The sequence below is a fragment of the Coregonus clupeaformis genome, unplaced genomic scaffold (genome assembly GCF_020615455.1).
Source record: "Coregonus clupeaformis isolate EN_2021a unplaced genomic scaffold, ASM2061545v1 scaf3130, whole genome shotgun sequence".
NCBI lineage: Eukaryota > Metazoa > Chordata > Actinopteri > Salmoniformes > Salmonidae > Coregonus > Coregonus clupeaformis.
Window position 1 is genome coordinate 46730 of NW_025536584.1, and position 8423 is coordinate 55152.

General features: G+C 39.2%; 1 long non-coding RNA gene across 1 annotated transcript; it reads left to right on the forward strand.

The window, feature by feature from the left end:
* The first annotated feature begins 362 nt into the window (after positions 1-362).
* Positions 363-6367, forward strand: LOC121580655. The gene is made up of 3 exons (XR_006660581.1): positions 363-398; positions 6003-6056; positions 6280-6367. It is a non-coding gene; the product is annotated as an uncharacterized LOC121580655 (long non-coding RNA).
* Positions 6368-8423: the final 2056 nt, after the last annotated feature.

Here is an 8423-nt window from a genome sequence, read left to right on the forward strand (position 1 = left end):
TTTTCAGTTTTTTTATTTTATAAATTTGCAAAAATGTATAAAACATGTTTTTGCCTTGGTGTGGGGTATTGTGTAGATTGATGAGGGGGGGGAAACGATTAATCCTTTTTAGAATAAGATTGTAACGTAAAAGTGAAGGGGTCTCAATACTTTCCGAATGCACTGTAGTGCCAGGTGGAGAACATTCAGTCTTATTGTTATTCTGATTACAAATGCTCAGTTAGTGGTGTGTAAACAAATTCAACATGTAGATTGCAGTCTTCCCACAACTCCACAAATGAATTGTGCCTTTAACAGTAGGAGGAACATGTTTTGCTAAGTTCACTTTCACATTTATCTGTCCCAGTGCAGACATTTTAATCATGAAATGGCGGATGCTGCATCATTCAGAGACAAAGGTAAGAGCAGTAAAAACCTCAATAATATATCTGTTGGCCTGATGTTCAATCAATTCTTGTAACCATATCATTAAATTGTTGGCCTACATTTCTAACTAAATTTGCCAAACTGGCAGAATATAATTTTTGTGGCTCATATTGGGAAACTGCTCTTCATCTAGTATGGCCTACAACACTCTCTAAGCTGTAAATCATTTACAGGAAATATATATATATTAACGGGGGTTCTGGAGAAGGGCCTTCACCAGGCAGACACCAATATTGTTTTCCAGTTTATTCACAAAAATGTAACACCTGAATGCGGGTTTGTTTCGGAACGGAAACATACAGATCCAAATGCGACAGCTGCAGTACAGAGAGAGAGAGAGAGAGAGAGAGAGAGAGAGAGAGAGAGATAAATGTTTCATTTATGCTGCCAATCATACATTAAAGCGGCAAGAGGCTACAGTCATCAGAGCCTCTGCGTGTGGCAAAAAAGTTAGAGATATCTAATCAATGGAAGAAGGAATTAAAATGACGAATGTCGGTAAGGCAGCCCCCTCACCTCTCTGATTCAGAGGGGTTGGGTTAAAATGCGGAAGACACATTTCGGTTGAATGCATTCAGTTGTGCAATTCATTGTGTCAGTAGATCACAGTACGGACAAAGACAGTACAGTATGAAGATATGCTAAAACTCCTTCTCCAATAGAAATCCCTGATCACACTTGTAGGCGATGTCATGGCGACTTTGCCAAGCTAAGCTCATGCGCAGAAACAAGTCATTAGCGCTAAAGGTTGTCTGCGCATGTGCAGGCCGTCAACTCAAAAGCACTCCTTCGGATATAAAGTAGATTTTGACAAAATAAAAACGTGACAGTTTGTCCACTTTCACGAAGTTGGAGTAATAACATATTGAAATACTTAAGACATCGGCTCAAATCTACGTTGTGCCTTTAGATTTCGGAGAAAATTAACAACTAAGGAATAATTTTTCACTACTCATTGACTTCTTAAACCCCAAACCCCGGCTTGTTCTACTTAGTCTGCTTCGCAAGCGTTCCCCGAAGTCTCGCAATCTTGCATGTCTGGGTTTAGAAACTCTGTGGTACGGCCCCTCCCCTGCCTGCTAGAGCGGCAGCTCTCTCCCTCCTAGCGCTTTGACAGCTACGGTTAATAAAGTGAGTATCCACATGCGATAATGATCAGTAGGCATGACTTGCACTTCACATTTGCGACATAGTTGGGGGGGAGTTAAATTGGTGGCTAAATTTCCACTTGTTTGATAATCACTGTCAAAAAGATTCACCATGAACTAATTTACTGGAGTGCCGATGACAATATAGTACAGTAATCGTGGCCCAGCTAGTTGTCTGTGGCTGCAGGGCCAGTGTCTGGAATGTGGAAGAAGCGTCATGGGTACAGGGTTGCCAGGTTAAGATAAAATGTCTAGCCCAAAGACCCCTGAAAACCTGCCCACAAGGGAAAAAATATGTTTTTTCGCAGCAAGGGAGGAGTTGACACATTTATTACATTTTACATTTACGTCATTTAGCAGACGCTCTTATCCAGAGCGACTTAGAGGAGCAATTAGGGTTAAGTGCCTTGCTTAAGGGCACATCGACAGATTTTTTTCACCTAGTCGGCTCGGGGATTAGAACCAGCGACCTTTCGGTTACTGGCACAACGCTCTTACCCACTAAGCTACCTGCCGCACTACATCCAATAAACCCTTTCCCCATGATGTTATTGAGCAAATTAAGAAGGAATATCGACGTCATTAACGTAGGCTAAGAAGCAAAATTCGGTTTTCCATTAAAATAATAATTCTTGCAAGTTTAAGAATATGTTGCAAGAGAAAATATAAATTGCCCTTATTAAACTCTCAGATCATTTTCCATCAATGGATGCCGATTTAACTTGTTTGACAGCTATGCTTAAGCAATAAGGCCCAAGGAGGTGTGGTATGGCCAAGTACCACGGCTAAGGCGCTGTTCTTATGGCATAGCCATCTAAGCCGGGATATTGGCCATATACCACAAACCCCTGAGGTGCCTTATTGCTATTATAAACTGGTTACTAAAATAATTAGAACAGTAAAGTATGTTTTTGTAATTCCCATGGTACACGTCTGATATACCGCGAGCTTTCCAACCAATCAGCATTCAGGGCTCAAATCACCCAGTTTATAATAGTAAATAAATCCTGTATTGCGCAGCCGCATAACCATAGATACATCCGACAGGGAGAGTTTGTGTGATGAGAGTTGAACAGAGTGATCTTGAAATCTCTGTGCAAGAAACACTTGGACGAACTTCAAAAAATGAATGTTAGGCCATTTTCTGGCAATTATGCCATTATTACTTATTTTCCACAATACTTATTTTCCACCATAATTTGCAAATAAATTCATTAAAAATCCTACAATGTGATTTTCTGGATTTTTTTTCCTCAATTTGTCTGTCATAGTTGACGTGTACCTATGATGAAAATTACAGGCCTCTCTCATCTTTTTAAGTGGGAGAACTTGCACAATTGGTGGCTGACTAAATACTTTTTTCCCCCACTGTATATATTTTAAGAGAAATGCCAATGTCGGCCGCGGTGTAATTTAGAATTAGCACAAAAACCCGTCACGTGATCGATGGCTTTGTCCATTCATACATAGTCAATGGTTTTGAGCTACAGACTTCCTGATGTGTCATTTGACTCGTCTATTTGTTCTGGATCTGCCCATAGCAGCCATTCACCTCTGCGGTAGACGGAGCAGCTTCTGTTACAAAGAGTTTGTGAGACTACAATGACCCCCATCATGAAAGCTTAGACTGTTTTGCTCCTACAAGCATAGGACCGTTAGAATGGAAGGCTTTTTCTACATAGAAGATCTAAAGAAGTATTGAATTGTGATAATTCTGATGTTTCTTTATAGGTGTCAGACAGATGTGGGAATTGTAAGGTTCCCACATTTATCGATGGATTTATCAATGGATTGAGCTTAACTGCCCCCCTCCGAACAGGGGATGGCATGTCCCCTCACATGTCCGGGCTGTGCATTCGATGACCTCACTTCTCACACCAGTGTAGCGAATAACTGGGAGGGGAAGGGAAGTGAACCCGAAGGTTGCTGGCGTGAAAGGCCAACACCTGCATCGCTTGCCTAGGGTTAATCCACTTGGTGGGAATTGTACACTGAAATTATTCAGGTGGTTTGTAAATTATACTTGAAAATATATTTATTTTGACATAAAAATGTTTACTCACTGTCCAACCAACCTAAAAAAAATAAAATAATGAATTCAACAGGAAGATAAATGCATAATCTAAACAACCAATTGTGTGAAAAACAACTACAAGGACAATTGTGTATAACTTACTAAATGTTCATAATACTTCCTTCCTACTTAAGAATTTTTGGGTTCTTCCAACAACTTGCCATGTGGCTCTGTTGCAACTCTGCCTAGAAGGTCAGCATCCCGGGAGTCGTCTCTTCACTGTTGACGTTGAGACTGGTGTTTCTATGGTACTAGTTTAATGAAGCTGCCAGTTGAGGGACCTGTGAGGCGTCTGCTTCTCAAACTAGACACTCCTAATGTATTTGTTCTCTTGCTCAGTTGTGCACCGGGGCCTCCACTCCTCTTTCTATTCTGTTTAGAGCCAGTTTGCGCTGTTCTGTGAAGGGAGTAGTGCACACAGCGTTAGTACGAGATCTTCAGTTTCTTGGCAATTTCTCGACATGTAATAGCCTTCATTTCTCAGAACAAGAATAGACTGACGAGTTTCAGAAGAAAGTTATTTGTTTCTGGCCATTTTGAGCCTGTAATCGAACCCACAATTGCTGATGCTCTAGATACTCAACTTGTCTCAAAAAGTCCAGTTTTATTGCTTCTTTTATCAGCACAACAGTTTTCAGCTGTGCTAACATAATTGCAAAAGGGTTTTCTAATGATCAATTAGCATTTTAAAATGAAAAACTTGGATTAGCAAACACAACGTGCCATTGGAACACAGGACTGATGGTTGCTGATAAAAGGGCCTCTGCCTTAGGTGTAGATACTCATTAAAAAGCAGTCGCTTTCCAGCTACAATAGCCATTTACAACATGAACAATGTCTACACTGTATTTCTGATCAATTTGATGTTATTTTAATGGACAAATAAAAGCTTTTCTTTCAAAAAACAAGGACATTTCTAAGTGACCCCAAACTTTTGAATGGTAGTGTATATATTTTTAAACTTTTACTACACTTTTACACAATGTTGTATGCATGTCTGAAGAACTAGAAAGCACATTTGTATATTAGTATCAAACAGTTTGTTATGCTATAAGGTGGAATGGATCATGATGAACGGATATCAAAACGGTCGGGCAAATTGACATTCAATGATGAGACCACCCACTCTCACCATTAGTAAGATCATGTGCACCACTCTTGACAGAGGCAAATAGGTCAAGCTACAATGCTTTACCTCCAGTTAATGCTATTGGAATGAGCACTGTGCTCAACAATTCCTGCTATAGTGGATAAAAATGTCAAGGGATTAAATACTGTATATAAAGCCATGTTTAACACTAAAACACTATCAATGAAAGTAACTAATCGGAGATTAAGTAGATCTAATGTAGCAATAACATTTTCAGGATTTTATACAATTAAGTTAGATCTTTAAAAAAAAATGCTAACTTAATATATTAGTGTTTGTGAAACACTAAAGGTGAAGTATATTATACGTAAAAAATACGTCATGTTGAAATCGAAAAGCTAATGCAAGTAGTTGCCTCAATGTTTTTAAGTAGCACAATATTTTTTACAGTGTAATGTGGCTCATAGTAAGCGAGGACTGCTACACTATCTAGCAAGGTAGCTAGCTAGATAGCTAACTTTAGCATCCACCTCCCTCCTGTTAGAATTTCTCTTCAGAATCCTAGTACAAAAGCACTTTTACAAGGAATGATGTTTATTGTTGACAACACAGCTAAATGTATGGGGCTGACCAGTGAAAAACTGCTCTTGTCATCATGAACAGTAGCGTAACGTTAGCAGCAGCTGTACAGGAAATGGGTTGTCAGTCAACCGAATTATATTAATTCACGCATGTCAATCTTGAGCCTTAAAGCTTAGAAACCTTGACATATTCATAAAAGCTGTTTATAACAATCTTATTTGAAAAATTGTCCAAAGTAACATTGATATGACATTAAATTAGCTTAGCGATAACGTCATACTGAACAAAAATGTATTCAGAAGTAAAGAAGTGAGCAGGAGCGCTTCAGGTATTCCGGCAAGAATCACAGCTGCTCTTAGAGGGGAATCTCAGGGTGTCTGACCTGATGAAGACGATATGCGTTGGTGTATTTTAATAACGTTTTAGCCCATACATTAAAGGGTTTTTAACTTTCAAAGCCTCACGTGAGCCTGGACTTGGAATTTTTATGCCACTTAGCACCTAGTCTTGGTTATAATTGTTCCTTTTTGCTTTTCAAAAACGTATTTCAGTTAGTCTTTAAATACTTTTAAAAGTTTGTCATTTAATACTACACTGAGTTACACACATTCAATTCAAGAAAAAATCTACATGAACAACTTTACAGAATACTGATGCTTGTGTTAATTTGATGTGTTTTCAGTCTCGAATCCAGGGGCCCAGAGACCCAACAGTGTGGAGTTATTGCCCCCTATGAGTGAGTGATCAATAAAATATCAACCAGATTTTTTTCAACTGATTTTCGATTCCTCTGTCTAGATTGAAGAGTTGTGCATTTATTTTGTTCTGTTGTAATATGGTCCCTAATGTTGATGGTGTAATACTGAAAGAAAAGCAAACAAAAATGTTAGTGGCAACATTTTCAACAATGTTTTATAGCGAACATTTTAAATAAGGTTGTGGTGGTGTTTATGTTACAGTGTCTGAAAGTGCTACAGAGCTAAGGATTGTGCTGCTCGGCAAGAATGGCTCTGAGAAGAGTGCTGTTGGAAACTTCATCCTGGAAATAGGCATTTGACCCCAACTATGTACAAAACCACTGTGGGAGAGAACCAGGGGGTCACGTGGAGGAAGACACATAGCTGTGATCAACACTCCCAGACCTGTTAGACCCACATCTTACATGACAAACTCTCAGAGGAACTGACGTTGGTGTGTCACTCTGTCTGACCCAGGACCTCATGTGTTCCTGTTGGTCCTGCAGCCTGAGGAGTTCACACAACCAGAGGGAGACAGAATCAGGCAAATTTCTGACCAACCTCAGTGACCGGTCCTTTAACTACTCAATGGTACTGACAACTCATGAAGACAGGAGGGACACATGCATGATGATCACCCTCTGAATCAGATGGTCAGAGAATGTAGAGGGAGGCAGTACAGGGTCATGCACCTCAGTGACCGCGTTACTCAACTTATGGCAGATGTTGACAAGATTGTAAAGGAGAATGGAGAGGCTATCTCACCTAGCGAGCTATTTGAAGATACTACAAGTGACATGGGACAAGGGAAAGAGGAAAACCACAGGAGTAAAACTGATTGAGCCTCAAATCTTCCTCTGAGGAAGAACTTGAAAGGATGTTTTGAAACAAGGTGAATCAGCAACCAATTTGGCAATTGGCAGAACGTTAGGAGATGTTGGTAAGTACACAGCACACTGACAAAAGTTATAGTAATATGAGCATTGAATATAAGTTGACAGTATTAAAGGGATAGTTCCCCAACTTAACAATATTATATATTGGTTTCCTTACCCTCTAAGCACTCTTTGGACAAGGTGAAGACGGCAACCCATGCTTTGGTTTGATGTTCTACACTGGCCAACTGTCTGAAGCTCAACTTTTTAGCATCTGTGGCACAAATCCAATGCCAGTCAACATCCCTGAATATTATTAGTATTTTTTTGGGCGCTCAATGCTCAAAATCATCCAAGTCTCTTGTGTGGACAGATCTAAGAAAACATAACTTGGACTGTAGAATCTGTCAGGAAGGATAGGAGCAGCAGGAGTTCCCAGTGTTTGGGTTTCGTCATTTATTTGAACCAATCACTTTGCAGGTGTTAGCATATTTCGAATTTCGAAAGGGGAGGGGACATTCCGGCCGTTATTGCAAAGAGAGAAGGTGGAGCTCCATGTTCGGTTTCGGCTTTTCGTTCTAGCATCTCTTAATCCCTTCTCTAACACGGTGATGGACCCAGAACTGAATCAAGCAGCTGACCAATTGACGTAAGACTTCTGGGATAACTGAGATTAAAATCATTTTAAAGTGAACTTAATTGAACTACAATCAATTTCAGACCCTTTAGGATGATTTGGACTTGAAACGTGAAAAATGCTAATATTGGAGATATTGAACTATAGCATTAATACTGTCAACTTAAATTCAATCCTCATATGCAAGGAGACTGTTTTTTTGTTTCATCGTGCTTGGTTGAAAAGGACTGCAAAAGATAAAGTCACTGGTGACGATTGTCAACACTTTTTCAGGTTTGACGTTGCTTAAGGAAAATGTGTGGGAGCAATCACACAGTGGAGCAAAATGTGGTGGGTAAAATTCAGTATGTCTCATTTACACTATGTTCCAACGTCTGTTTTAAAGTGGGATGGCTCTACGGCTCAGTTACGATTGTCCAAATTATCATTATTTTGGAGCGCTGTTTTCAAAATGTCTATCTTGATAGGCAAAACAATATAACAGCTGTGTAGGCAGAATTGACATTTGAAAGTAAATAGATAACACGTTTCTTATTCACTTGACTAACTAGGATGATCATCTTGCAGAGCAGGACTTCAAAATGGTTATTTTTCATAATGTAATTAGATTCTGTTTGTAAAATTCCTGAACAATTGTGAAAACATTTCTAAGAGGGGACATTGGTTCATGGGTCATGTAATTTGTTGTATTAGTAGTACATCATATTAGCTTAACTGAGGGATTTAATAACACATGTACTTTTTTACTTAATATTAGTGACTACTGACATTTTAATTTGCAGCAGGAGTCAATCCAATATGTAAATTGATAAACTACAATTTGTTTAAATGCATATCCTTATGTTAATCAATGT